The sequence below is a fragment of the Topomyia yanbarensis genome, chromosome 3 (genome assembly GCF_030247195.1).
Source record: "Topomyia yanbarensis strain Yona2022 chromosome 3, ASM3024719v1, whole genome shotgun sequence".
NCBI classification, from domain to species: domain Eukaryota; kingdom Metazoa; phylum Arthropoda; class Insecta; order Diptera; family Culicidae; genus Topomyia; species Topomyia yanbarensis.
Genome location: NC_080672.1, coordinates 244921089 through 244937154, shown reverse-complemented (window position 1 = coordinate 244937154; position 16066 = coordinate 244921089). Strand labels below are relative to the sequence as shown.

Sequence of the window (16066 nt, the reverse complement as noted above, 5' to 3'; positions counted from 1 at the left end):
CCGGGCATATATCTAAAAGTAAACTTACCTGGGTAAACTGATTGAAGCACGGGCCCAGCTATCACTTCGCTTATCGTCGTTACAATATAGTCCAACTTCTTTAGTATAAAACAGCGTCATCAGCAAACGCAGTTCCCTTTCGTGTCGATAAAACAATCACGTGGCTCACGAACGTAGCAGATTGGTGTTAGAGTCACAAAAGAAAATGTCCAGCGGTTGGATGTATACTAATGTTCCACTCACCTAACTGGCTGTAGAAAGACACTCCAGAGATTTTACCAATGTTGCAACTACAAAACATGTCGCTGGTTCCATAAGTTCATTGTCCAGCACTAGCGTCGGTGCTATTCAATCGATGGTGAATTCACAATGGCGTGCAACTATCGTTTCCCTCAGGATGAATTGATGGCGATAGAACAATGGGTCTCGTAGTTTTGAGATGGCTGCCTTTCAAGCGTGGTTTCCTCAAATCAAACCTTCGTCATGCAGGTTAACTCCAGTATCTGTCCTTTAAATCCTCCGGAGGTCCGGATCCGGTTCGAAGTATCAGCAATGTTGGGAATCTAGCTGACTTAGTGGACGATAATGCGTGGACCAGATCCGTCCTGCCCTTGGTAACCAATCTGACTGGAGTTCCGGAACCTTCACCATACGGCGATTAAAACATTGCACTAAAACACATTTATTTGACTAACTATAACATTTATGTGGATCTAATTATAATTACTACACATTAAAAACGGCAGAGGTTCAACCTCTGTGCAACCGATAACGATCGTGGTTTGTGAGCGACTGCCTGATTCGATCGCGGACGATCGAGATGATCTCATTCCCGATGATTCCCTCTTTCTCTCTCGTGCTAGACCTGGACGACCCGTGAGGTTATGTGGGTCATCAACTCCGACATCACTGGTCTCTTTCGCACCAGCGATCCATTGGCTGCGTACTTTAACCGTGCTGTTGGTATTAGGGTAGTCTTCCAATCCAACAATAGCTATTTACAGTTATTTTGAATTTGTATACTTCCGCCGGGGCTGCCGGAACCGATGATGGTGGCCAATGTGACCAAAGAGACTTTGAATGGCTGGTAGTGACCTAGTACTACAAATCCAAGTAGATGTGGCCACATTTTGGAAAAAAAATTCACCTTTATACATTCATTTCAGAATTTATTAAAATCGACGTTTTCTGGGTGATTGTACTCATCACCCTGTAATTCCGGAAGTCGGATCCATTACAAATTCGACAGCAGCCTATGGGAACGTTGCACCTTTCATTTGAGACTAAGTTTGTGAAAATCGGTTCAGCCATCTCTGAGAAAAGTGAGTGAGATTGTGTTCGCGTACATACACAGACGCACATACATACACACAGACGCACACACACATACATACACACAGACATTTGCCGAACGCGACGAACTGAATCGAATGGTATATGTCACTTGGCCCTCCAGCCCTCTTTTTAAAAGTCGGTTTTCAGAGCAATTGCAATATATTTCTATTGAGAAAGACAAAAACGCGCGACACATTTAATGGCAACTTGAACTAGAACTCTAATGATATGTTGGAATTCACTCTATTGTAGCATTTAAACCACACACTGGAAATGTAGCAACATATTCGCGGTGCGCGCAATTATTCAGTAACACACAGTTACAAACTCGAATTTATACACGCGAAGTCACATACGTGTTGGCACACGCGACAAACACGTGAACATACAAACGCTTGAGTCCTTCGCGATCATCCACGTACACATGCGCTCGCGATCTCGCAAAGTTGATAACACCATGGAATAAAATGAACTTTTTAGCACTCAGATTGACAATGACATCAGATAATCACAAAATGCATATATTTGATATCAAACCTTACGGAGAAACATATTTTTTTCGAACAGCCAACAGTAGTGCACGTTTTCATCACAGCGCAATTATTTGTGAAACATACATCAATTCATTAACCCTACCCCAAGTCGCACCCAGCTTCTCTCCCATGGTGTTTTCGCGGCCTGCATGGATCATTCGGCCATTACCGTTCCTATCATCGACCTTTGTCTGACTTGCGCTTTCATTGCCCCTCCAAACGCTGTAAAATGAAAATGTAATCAGGTGATTCAGTCTGTAACTTTACTTCTATTGATATAAGTCAAGGTAGAAGGATACAGTATGTTTCGTTTCTTCGTTATCATTATGCATAGGACATTGTGCAAATGTTCCAAAAGAATTTACCTGAACATTTCGACAATATTTCAGTTATTTCATTCCGAATTTCTATATATTGAAGCCCCCTCCTCCCTTCACTACGCCCTAATGCTCAACTATCTACGCCCATCAAATTGAGTTAAGGCTTTTGAATTCATCCAAACATACCAATGCACAGTATTCTGTTGCCAAAAACGCGCGATTAATTATTTACACAAAACGGTCATGTTTAGATCAATCAAGTCTTCTGAAGGTTTTATCAGAATTTCAAGACCTTTCCTCTGGTTTAGTATATGCAGTGATTAATCTCCCCAAAAGTGAGACATTTTTCTTATTTTTTTAAATGTATTGATAATTAAATCATATGTTCTACAATGTTGCGAACATCTTTGCTTAAGAGTCCAAATCTGTATCTTCAATACTTGTGATGTTATAGTGCCTTGTTTGTGGATGACCCAATAAAATAATTTTTTTAAATATAAGTTTTTTGGTATCGCACCTATGAATTTAGAATGTTCTACAGAGTTATTTACGTCAATGCCACCCGCAATTCTTTAGAAGAACGTGTTGTTCTAGCTCTTCTATTTTCGAAATTATTGAGCAATTTTTGAAAAAAATAGTGATTTTTCCAGTAGCAATAACTTTTGAAGGGACAAAAACGGGCAACCAGATATAGTTATAAACATTATTGCAATAAATAAACTACAAAATTCAATTTATTTCATTTGTCTACTGTTGTCTCCGGTGCTGCTATGGACGGTTTAGGAAGTGCTTTCCGCTATTTCACACATCAGTGTTACACAGCTCCGAGATGTAGCAATCCTTGACTGTTACTAAGGGTAACGCTCACAACTAGAAGATTCCAGAACTTCGACGCGGTCACGTATGCGGGAGAGTGTCCGTACACGGTTTTTCGTACATTCAATGATACGAAACGTTTTAATTTAAAGGGATTTTCTTCAAAATGTGTACAATTGGAATGCAAGGTAATTGATTGCAACATAATTTCTTCACATACTTATGATTCTTGTTTATTGAAAAGCATTATCAGATAAAACTATGCAGCTTATAGTTTTTGACGATGACACTAGCACAGCGTTGTTGTTAAATCGATTGCCTTCCCGTATAAATAAATACCATTCCAGAAATCTTCGGAACCATTTCCAAACTATTCGTATAATGCTCACCATATTTGGAATACTATAGATTTATTTCACCATTATAATTGAACTGTTATACTACCATACCCATTTTATTTACCATTTTCAATACCTTCCGTGTATCCTATATTGGAGATTTGTATACTACATTGTCCTTTGGCGCCAGAGGTTAATATTGCTCTGGTGGGATTTGTTATTAGTATTTCTGTTTTTCCTGCTCCAAAAATCTGTAGTTTAAGATGGTCAAAAATCCTCGTCTAACAATATTACGGAGATAGCTCAATTGGATAAAGTGTCAGTCCACTTAGTGTCAACGAAGCATTCTTTAGAAGATGGCGAGAGCAAAATAATATTTCATCAATCGATAGAATTGAAATGTGAAGGGGAAGAGATTTTTTTCTCCAGTTAATATTTTATCCATCGCTAGACCTAAAATATGCATGCCACCATAATCTGTATGGTTCTTGAATGGTATGTTGTCAAAATGTATGTATGTGGAAAACAGCACATTTTGGTATGGTGACTGTTTTTAACAACCCGTTGTTTGTATGGTCGAGTATGGAAAAACGACACTGGTTATGTTCGATATTATACTAGGCAATGGTTAATCTATTGTTGAACGAACCATATTGAAAATGGTGTTGAAACGATTGATGCAATGGTTGGCATATGGTACACATTTATACAGGTTGTACGCAGCTCACCTGGGTTCGAGTCCCAACCCCGCACATAGGCGAATGTCCTTAAGGTTAAAATATTTATAATCAAAATTAAAAAACCTTAAAAGAACCTCTCGAGTGGTGATAGACTATAATATTTGGAGGGAAAAAATCGGTCTACACATACCATCAAATCTCAACCGTTACAGAGTTATTGAAATTCTTTATGCAAATAACGTATTAACCTTAAAATACCCCTAACTCAAAAATAACTATGCAAAATTTGAAAATAATTTCATTAGTAAATTAGAAATTAGTATCCAAAAACCTACTTTTTGCGTTTTCAATTCTACAGACTACAATTCTCCCTGCATTATGCAACTAATTAGACAAAAGTCCAAAATATGATGAACAACTTTGCCGAAGGATGTATGGTTTCAGAATGTCTCTAAAACAAGTTATAGCTGTTCAATGTTCGGTAGTTTGAGTTAAATGACAAAAATCATTTTACCAATATGTACCAATGATATTTTATACAGCACACCAAAGTGACATCATATATTTTAGATTTATTACATTGGTATGTTTGGATGAATTATTTAAAAGCCTTAAGTCAATTTGATGGGCGTAGATAGTGGAACATTAGGGCGTAGTGTAGAGAGGAGGGGGCTTCAATATATAGAAATTCGGACTGAAATAACTGAAATATTGTCGAAATGCTCAGATAAATTCTTTTAGAACATTTGCTCAATGTCCTATGCATAATGATAACGAAGAAACGAAACATACTGTATCCTTCTGTCTTGACTTATATCAATAGAAGTAAAGTTACAGACTGAATCACCTGATGACATTTTCATTTTTCATTTTCATTTTGCAGCGTTTGGAGGGGCAATGAAAGCACAAGTCAGACAAAGGTCGATGATAGAAACGGTAATGACCGAATGGTCCATGCAGACCGCGAAAACGCCATGGGAGAGGATCTGGGTGTGACTTGGGGTAGGGTTAATGAATTGATGTATGTTTCACAAATAATTGCGCTGTGATGAAAAGGTGCACTACTGTTGGCTGTTCGAAAAAAATATGTTTCTCCGTAAGGTTTGATATCAAATATATGCATTTTGTGATTATCTGATGTCAATTTATAAGTGCTAAACAGTTCATTTTATTCCATGGTGTTATCAACTTTGCGAGATCGCGAGCGCATGTGTACATGGATGATATATATATATATATATATATATATATATATATATATATATATATATATATATATATATATATATATATATATATATATATATATATATATATATATATATATATATATATATATATATATATATATATATATATATATATATATATATATATATATAATATATATATATATATATATATATTATATATATATATATATATATATATATATATATATATATATATATATATATATATATATATATATATATATATATATATATATATATATATATATATATATATATATATATATATTATATATATATATATATATATATATATATATATATATATATATATATATATATATATATATATATATATATATATATATATATATATATATATATATATATATATATATATATATATATAATACACCAGACGGCCCCTCAAGGACACGGCAAATAGAAATTTAAAGCTAAAATTGGAATCGGCCGAAAGATATTTCGGCACTCCTAGACATTGCAACAACGTTTTTGATAAAACATGATTTCAAGATAATTCACGTTTAAAGTTTCGCGCCACGCCCTCTGTTTATGTAAAGGGACAACATGAACAGCGCTATAACTTTGCTTCTACTGCTTAGACCGCTATAAAAATTTCAGATACTTTCTTAAGAATCTATACATTAAGATAAAAAAAATAAAAAAGCTCGACTTTTTGACCGACCTCATCATATATAAACCCTTAACGAAATAGTCCGAAACCCAATAATAGGCTCATTACCCTACATGTAAATAAGCAAATCAATTGTAAAAAAATCCTAAAAGTTCCAGGACACAATATGTGGCTTAATTGGATCAAAACGTAGTGTAGGGAAACTGGGGGGAAGCCCGACACCCTGGGTAAGCCCGACACCCCACGACTTTTCCCTGATATCAAATTTTAAATCATACAATAATGACAGGATATTATTAGTACGATTATTTTTGGCATTTCGATACATATCGATGCCATATGGGTTCATAAACGTCAACAAAATAAACAAAACAAGCGAAAGCAAAGTTGATGCGCTTTTGGATGTTATTTTTAGTTGATACATTTTAAGGTTTTAATAACACAAAAGCTTTGAAAATGACCAGTTTTTTTGTCACGCATTCTATTCTACTCTCCATATCGTTATTTGTATGTATTGAAGATAAGTTTGAGTATTTCAATACTGTTAATTGAGCATTTAACAAAAATGGGCGCTGTTGGGGTAAGACCGACAGTTTTTGGGTGGGGTAAGACCGACACGGTGTTTAGATAATTGGGTTCGTTTTTGATTCGATTCAAACGACTGGGTATATTTGTTGTGTTCAATTATACTATAATTACGTCATGTTAATAATTGAAATACACGGAAACTATGTTTTTTGCATTTATTTATCAGTATTGTCTCAAGCCGACCAAAAAAATTAAAAATTAATTGAACGTGATTCATAATAATATTACAAAAAGAAACGAAAAGTATAATCTAATATGAGATTTTGAAATGATATTGATGAAAAAATTTCATTGACCGTCGGATTGTTGATCAACAGTGTTCCGAAAAATCACAACACGAACCGGATAGCTTACTACGAAGCGTGCGTCACTTCTAAGTGAATGAGTCCTAGTAACAGCGTATATAATCTGCTTGCAGAATAGCTCTTCCTCGTTAGAATGGCTATACAAGTGGCAATAAAGCTCGAAAGAATTACTTGAGAAAACCCGTACCATAATATAAACCATGCGTTAAACATTATTTATTCATAACACCACGCATTCGAATGCTCTTCCTCTTGCTACGCGATGAAACTACAGAAAGTATGCGTTTGCATCACACATACTCATATACACATAATTGCACTTTATCACACATACACAATACATTTTTAATGGAAAAATTTGGACAAAAAGAAAGTTCAAAAGGGGGTCGCTCTTGCCCCTTTGGGGTGTCGGTCTTACCCGCAGCGTTTTTCTCCATTTTTTGGCAACCAATAATTTTTAATGAATTCAATTTTTTGAAACGCTGAAAAAATTATATTTTGTTAAGAACCACCTAAACAAGGATTATGCACAGAATATACAATTTTAGGAACTTTGTGGAATTTTAGAAAAATTATTGCGCTTAAGGTGTCGGACTTGCCCCGCGTTCCCCTACCTGTTTTTTAAAAAGCGTGATATAATCGAAACATTACTGTATATATTATATATATATATATATATATATATATATATATATATATATATATATATATATATATATATATATATATATATATATATATATATATATATATATATATATATATATATATATATATATATATATATATATATATATATATATATATATATATATATATATATATATATATATATATATATATATATATATATATATATATATATATATATATATATATATATATATATATATATATATATATATATATATATATATATATATATATATATATATATATATATATATATATATATATATATATATATATATATATATATATATATATATATATATACTGAACTGAAACATTTACAATACACAGTATATTTTTAAAGTTAGAGGTATTTTAAAACAAATAAGTTTTTTACACAAAAAGTTCAATAACTATGTAACGGTTGAGATTTGATGGTATGTGTAGAACAATTTTTTCTCCAAATATGGCAGTCTATCACCCCCCGAGAGATTCTTAACCATGAACCAAACACCCTGTATACAGGGTGTTTGGTTCATGGTTAAGAATCTCTCGGAGTATACTTTGTATTTTAAATGTTTTAGTTCCATTCGAAAGGTGAGAAAATTTTGCATTGAGTGATGCCCTTACAAGTTTCAGGTAATGAGTTTAAGTAGCCTTTTCAAAGTAATTTATTGAAAATTAAACAATCTTAAACGATTTTTCGTTCATTTCTTGAAAATCCTAATAGTTAACCTTATCATTTTAATAATTCAGATTGTTAGTCTTGATAAGCTGCTTAATTCGTTCTTTGACATGATACACTTATCTTTTCTTATTTTCATGATTTTGGGTTATTCAACTTGGATATTTTTATCTCATTTTCACTAGTACCAGCTCTAATTGAAAAAAATATGGCACTCATTGTACTTTTTTCTTTGTATTCGAAAGCCAGGAAAATTTTACAGTGAAAAATGTATTAATACCTTTCAGTTAAGTGAATTTAGTATTCTTTTAAAAGTAAATTAGTTTAAAGTTATATGGCAGTCTATCACCCTCCGAGAGATTCTTAACCATGAACCAAACACCCTGTATATATATATATATATATATATATATATATATATATATATATATATATATATATATATATATATATATATATATATATATATATATATATATATATATATATATATATATATATATATATATATATATATATATATATATATATATATATATATATATATATATATATATATATATATATATATATATATATATATATATATCTTGACTTATCACAAAATGTTACTATTGGTAATGTACTCTCTCTCCACTATGCGGGACATAATTCATGACTGTTAAAAAATTTGTACTGAAGGTAGCGTAGAAAAATACGTAAATCGTGCACTAGGCCTATATAATCTATGAATTATTCTAATACTCTTGATTCTCATATTTTTTCTTTTATCAGTTATTTTTAGGATGGATCATCATCATTGCATGTTGAACATTGCCAGAATTCGTACAACTGCTTATATGCAAAATATGCTGACAACAATGAGTAAGATATAATACCGATCCTAGTAAGACTAAAACATAAACACTTAATATTGCACAATTATACTGTGTAACCTAAAATATTTCGATGCAAACTTTATAAATCTCATACATATATATATTCAAGACAATTAGAAGCTTATGCCCTTTTCGTTTTCGACGTAAGACTACACCCATGTAACTCTGTCGCTCAAACACGAATGCAATAGGTCTATTTTTTCTCGATGCACTTGTGGAGTAACACTCTGGAAACGAAAACGACATTAGTAAATAAAGCGATCAATTTGAACCTTATTATTTGTTTAGTGACCATTTATTTCTCAATATCACATTATTACCTACCATACCGTGTACGCGGATTATTAAGTAGGTGAAGATAAAAACGCCAATGGTTAACTAAAATAAATTGTTAAAAGTGGGCATTGAATTGTTCATTTCTTCTGGAGAAATATTTCACCAAAGGGTTTACCGGTTGTTCTTATCACCTCAGCTGTCGACAAACCACAATCTCGGCATCATATTACAGGATTAACATTCCATTGTAGGTGCATTTTTTAAATGTCTTGCTCAAGGTGCAACGAATAACCGCCTTATCCTGGAATGGAATCACGTATAATGTCTTCGAACTTCCCTTGGTGAAAATGAACGTGAGCTTGATAGAAACCAAAATGTTTTATTCCAATATCCCACTTATTGGCGCATAGAAATTGAAAAAACTAAACGATGGTTGATTAATATACTTAGCGAATCCATGAATAATTATTCCATATAGATTGATTCAATGTAACATATTCATTTTTTCCGATCATTTTAAATATACCGCAGTGAAATATGTTGGAATTGGATATTTCGCTTGTTCACCGGGAGTATAAACGCGACCATGGACGTAATCGATTCGGAGTTGTGAACACAAATGGCATCGCTGTTCACGGTGAACGTTGAAAGTAACGGTTCGTCCACTACTCGGGTTCTGTTTGCCGGCGGACCCTTCTTATCAGGGCGGCCTAGGTGCCTCTACAAGAATTTCGGATTTTCGTAACACAACAAACGGTTCGTCCACTAATCGGGTTCTGTTTGCCGGCGGACCCTTCTTATCAGGGCGGCCTAGATGCCTCTACAAGAATTTCGGATTTTCGTAACACAACAAAAACAAATAACACAACAAAAACAAATAAATTAATAAATTTATCGACTTTTATTCTCCTCTGCTATACTGTACACTGCTGCTACTGTTTGTGGGAAGACGGGCGGTTTCTTCCGACCGGCCGGGACTCCGACGGCCGTGTTCTCCTGGTACCGTTGGCTGCTATCTCAGCGGTTCTTTTCAATTAGCCAGGGAGGTGAGCAAGACTCTTTTGTTGGAGCCTATCTAGCGACGGTGACGAAATATCGTCGGATTCGCTTGCTCCCCGCAAGGAATTCCGGAAGACACCACAGTGTTCTTCCCAGGCGGAGCCGTTGTCCTACCTGCTTCCCTCTCCTTGGCTGTTAGATGTAGAGGAGAGTAAGGCTCGTTCGGTTTATCCTCTACAGCGGATGCTCAGGATCTTTAGCGATTAGCCGGGAGAGCGCCTCCGTGGCACTTAGCTGTACCACTTCGGCGATCCAACACCACTCTATTGAGTACCCGGACCACGGGCCGGCGCTTTTCGACAGAAATTTTCCCTGACGCACGCACGCACTAAGCTATCAGTTATGGTGGCTGGAAACTGTCCCGAAAAAAGACTATTTTCCAGACGTCTGTTCTTAACCGTGGTCCGTCACTTTCTCTCTTTTCACGATGACTGTCTTCTTCACGACCAAATCAAAATCACCAGCCGCATCGCCGCATAGCTGTCAGTGTTGTTTTGCTCGTGTTGATGTGTTATTTCGCTGAAAACGTGAAGTATCGTTGAATTTGGTCCCGAGCAACAGTTATTTTTACATAAAATCCTGGAGTTACGTAAAGCCTACACTATCGATACAGTGAAGTTTTTTTACGTTCGATTTTCACTTCGAATCAACGGCAACTTCTTCTATTGTTTTCGCGCTTTGCCCTGCATTGCTGGAAAAAAAACTACTGTCTCATCGAACAACAGTGCAGTACGTGGCGGGACGATTGTTATATTATCAAATCATTGGTAGCATTCGTAACCGAGCGCCCTTTCAGTTTACACATGCGCGTTGTTTATTGTAACATTACCTTGAGTTAGGCGATATCGGTGAAGGTATTTATCTCAGCAAGGGCTGGAGTATAAACATTATAAACGTTAAATTGTGTCCCCCCGAGTCAAGGTTTACCAGGATGGATCCGCTGGTCTTTGGGTGGTATACTTTCGGCCCAAAAATAAGTCGTTAAACAGCATAACTGTTGCACGGGAGCTGACAAAACGTTACTCGGCCGTAACCGAGATTAAAAAGGTTCAGTCAGATAAACTGTGCGTAGTCGTTACTGACTTGAAACAGGCCAATGACATCGTTAGCAATAGCCTCTTTACGGTGGAGTACCGCGTCTACATCTCTTCTCGTGATGTGGAGATCGACGGTGTGGTAAGTGATGAGGGTCTAACCAGGATGTCGATGATCTGATGAATGATGGGGTTGGCCGCTTTAAGAATCCTAACCTTCAATCATTTAGGATTTTGGAGTGCAAGCAATTGCACTCAAAGTCCATCGAAGATGGGAATTACTATCCATCAGACTCGTTTCGCGTAACCTTCGCCGGATCTTCCGAGCTACGTTGAAGTGGGAGGAGCTCGTCTACCTGTGCGCCTGTTTGTACCGCGGGTAATGAATTGTTCCATTTGCAAGCAGCTAGGTCACACGGCCACCTACTGTAGCAACAAGCAACGGTGCCGTAAATGTGGGGAACGTCATGCGGATGATACTAGCAGTAGGCCCGCTGAGAAGTGTGTTTACTGTGGGGAGAATCCGCATGCAATTTTGACATGCCCAACGTACAAACTTCGCGCGGATAAACTGAAGCGATCCGCCAAAGATCGCTCCAGACGCTCTTACGCAGAAATGTTTAAAAGAGCTGTTCCATTTATCTCCGAAAACCCATCGGCTCTCTTGCCAACTGACGATAACGCCTCTAACGTTGGCCGTCAACTCAGTGTGAACATAGGTGATGCATACTCCAAACTGTTCTCCGCAACGTGGTATTCCGCAAGGAAGTCATCTCGGACCACTCATATTCACTCTCTATTACAACGATGTAAACTATCAGCTGAATGGGCCACGGTTGTCGCATGCAGTTGACCTAAAAATTTTCAACAGAATTAAGAGCCGAACGGACGCACTTTAATTGCAGCACCAATTTGACACTTTCAGCAGATGGTGTGAAAACAACCGAATGATTCTGAATCCGGCGAAATGTTCTGTGATATCGTTCTCCAGAAAAAAAGATCCCATTGAGTTTGAATATAATTTGTCTGGAGCTCTTGTTTCCAGGGTGAGCTACGTTAAGGATCTTGGAGTGCTGTTAGATTCCAAACTTACATTTAAGAATCACATTTCGTATATTGTTGGTAAAGCATCGCGAACCCTGGGCTTCATTTTCCGTACGGCTAAATCCTTCACAGACATTTAATGTCTCAAAAGCCTCTACTGCTCTTTAGTGCGCTCTACGCTGGAGTATTGCTCGGCAGTCTGGAACCCGAATTATATGAACAGCAGCGATCGAATTGAAGGCGTTTAATGAAAATTTATACGGTATACTCTTCGACGCCTGCCTTGGCGCGATCCTGTTCGTCTACCAAGCTACGAGATTCGGTGTCAACTCATCCAGCTCGATACCCTTCAGCGTCGTAGAGAATCTGCAAGAGCCTTATTCATCTCTGATTTTCTGTCAGGACGCATCGATTCCCCAGATTTACTAGAGCGAGTCAACATCCAAGCAAGGTCCAGAACATTACGCGGAAACGTTCTTCTGAGAGTGCCGTTTCGACGAACTATTCAAACAGCTAATGCCGCTATCACGGGACTACAACGCCTCTTCAATCGTGTGTCGCACCTGTTCGACTTTCATTTGTCTCGGATATCTTTAAGAAAGCGATTCCTGCAGTTTTTAGATGTAATTAGTTTAAGTTTCCATCATTGGGGCCGAGTGCGGCCTGTTGATGTGTGCGATAAATAGATTAACGACCCTTGAAAGGGGCATTCTTTGGCTCTGCTTGGAAACTCTAGGAAAAGACCTAATCAAAACTCACATGAGCTTCCTCGTAAGGGTCCTAGGTTGTCCCAAACAAGGGTACACAATAAAAATAATTCATCAACTGGAAGTGCTGGTACAAATCCGAAGATAATATCTCCTGGTTTTGTGAAATTGAGATACAACCAGGAGTTCCCAGAACTCCCCGGGACACCAAAAATTCCAAGTGCTCCCATTTTAACAGTCAGAAACTCAACCTAAAACGGGATTCCTTAAATTATCTCACATTGTGGACTGGATATTCACAGCTTTCAACATTGCCAATCCTCTGAAAAGCTTGCTGGTTGCTATTCTACCAACAGTAAGAACATTTTTAAAACAGTTGATTGAACAATAGCCCCTCCTTGCAGCGATCGTATCCTTCGATGGCTAACTTATTAGACGGAATCATGGAGCTGATCACTGTTTTACAGTGGAATTGCAGAAGTATTATCCCCAAAATTGATTCTTTAAAACACTTGCTAAATTACAATCATTGTGATGCATTTTCCCTATGTGAAACATGGCTAACTTCTAATATAAACCTCAACTTCCACGATTTTAACATTATCCGCTTGGATCGAGAAGACTCATATGGAGGGGTACTTTTAGGGATCAAAAAGTGCTACTCCTTCAATCGAATCAACCTCTCTTCGACGCCAGGCATTGAAGTTGTCGCTTGTCAAACAACAATCAAAGGCAAAGATCTTTTCATTGCTTCTATTTACATTCCTCCTACGGCCATGATGGGATATCGAAGATTCTCTAACGTGATTGAACACCTTCCCTCGCCCCGCCTGCTTCTTGGAGACTTTAACTCTCACGGTACGGGGTTAGGCTGTCTGTACGACGATAATCGATCTTCGACAATTCAAGACCTTTGTGACAACTTCAATATGACAATTCTGAACACAGGGGAAATGACACGGATTCCTAGACCACCCGCGCAAGCAAGTGCACTGGACATATCTTTATGCTCGACATCACTACGGTTAGATTGCAAGTGGAAAGTAACATCTGATCCTCACGGTAGTGATCACCTACCAATTGTAATTGCAATCACCACTGGTTCAAGACCGTCGGCACCAATCAATGTTCCCTATGACCTAATACGGAACATTGATTGGAAGAGCTAGGCTGCTGAGATATCCAAAACTATCGATTCAACACAGGTACTTCCCCAGGAGGAAGAGTATAAATCTTTGTCCAACTCGATTCTCGATACCGCGATTCAAACTCAGACGAAACGAGTACCCGACGTGAATACCCAAAAACGTTCTCCCAACCCGTGGTGGGACAAAGAGTGCTCAGACGTGTACGCGGAGAAAGCTGCCGCGTATAAAACCTTCCGGAACGACGGGTTAGTTGCTAGTTATCGAGTGTACGCGATATTAGAAAAGCGAATATAAAATTTAATGAATGCTAAGAAACGCTGTTACTGGCGCCGGTTTGTCGACGGGTTAACAAGAGAAACATCGATGTGCACTCTTTGGGGCATGGCCCGACGAATGCGAAACCGAAACAGTAATAACGAGAGCGTGGAATATTCAAACCATTGGATATTCGATTTCGCCAAGAAGGTTTGTCCGGATTCCGCCCGGCGCCGCGTCGCCTTACAATACCGCGAACGGTTTACGATGGTGGAGTTCTCACTTGCTCTCTCTTATCATGTAACAATAAAGCCCCGGGGCCAGATAGAATTAAATTCAACTTGTTGAAGAATCTGCCAGACTCTGAGAAAAGACGCTTGTTGAATTTATTTAATAGGTTTCTTAAGGGTAACATTGTCCCACATGACTGGAGACAGGTGAGGGTCATCGCCATTCAAAAACCAGGAAAACCAGCTTCCGACCACAACTCGTATCGTCCGATTGCAATGCTGTCCTGTATCCGGAAGTTATTCGAAAAAATGATCTTGTTTCGCCTCGATAATTGGGTCGAAACAAATGGTTTACTGTCAGATACACAATTTGGCTTCCGCAAAGGCAAAGGGACGAACGATTGCCTTGCGTTGCTCTCAACAGAAATTCAAATGGCATATGCTAACAAAGAGCAGATGGCATCAGTATTCTTGGATATTAAGGGGGCTTTCGATTCAGTTTCTATTAACATTCTTTATGAGAAGTTGCGCCAGCATGGTCTTTCACCAATTTTAAATAACTTTTTGCTAAACCTGTTGTCTGAAAACAAATGCATTTCTCGCATGGCGATTTATCGACATCACGATTTAGCTACATGGGCCTTCGCCAGGGCTCATGTCTAAGCCGTCTCCTCTACAATTTTTACGTGAATGACATTGACGAATGTCTTGTCAATTCCTGCACGCTAAGGCAGCTTGCAGATGACGGTGTGGTCTCCATTACAGGTCCTAAAGCCGTCGACTTGCAAGGACCACTGCAAGATACCTTGGACAATTTGTCTGCTTGGGCTCTCCAGCTGGGTATCGAGTTCTCCACGTAGAAAACTGAGCTAGTCGTATTTTATAGAAAGCGTGAACCAGCGCAACTACAGCTTCATTTAATGGATCAAACTATTGCTCAGGCTTCAACATTCAAATATCTCGGGGTATGGTTCGACTCTAAAGGTACCTGGGGATGTACATTAGGTATCTGAAACAGAAGTGCCAACAAAGGATCAACTTTCTCCGTACAATAACTGGAACATGGTGGGGTTCCCATCCAGAAGACCTAATCAGGCTGTACCAAACAACGATATTATCAGTGATGGAGTACGGATGTTTCTGCTTTCGCTCCGCTGCGAACATACACTTCATCAAACTGGAGCGAAGTCAATATCGTTGCTTGCGTATTGCCTTGGGTTGCATGCACGCGACCCATACGATGAGTCTCGAAGTGCTGGCGGGCGTTCTTCCGCTG

General features: G+C 37.5%; 1 protein-coding gene across 1 annotated transcript in view; it reads left to right on the top strand.

The window, feature by feature from the left end:
- Nucleotides 1-9308, top strand: part of LOC131692856 (zinc finger protein DPF3) — a 76324-nt gene extending 67016 nt beyond the window's left edge. The window contains exon 2 of the mRNA XM_058980192.1: nucleotides 8934-9308. The gene's annotated coding sequence lies outside the window, so the exon portion shown is untranslated. The remainder of the gene's footprint in view (nucleotides 1-8933) is intronic.
- Nucleotides 9309-16066: the final 6758 nt, after the last annotated feature.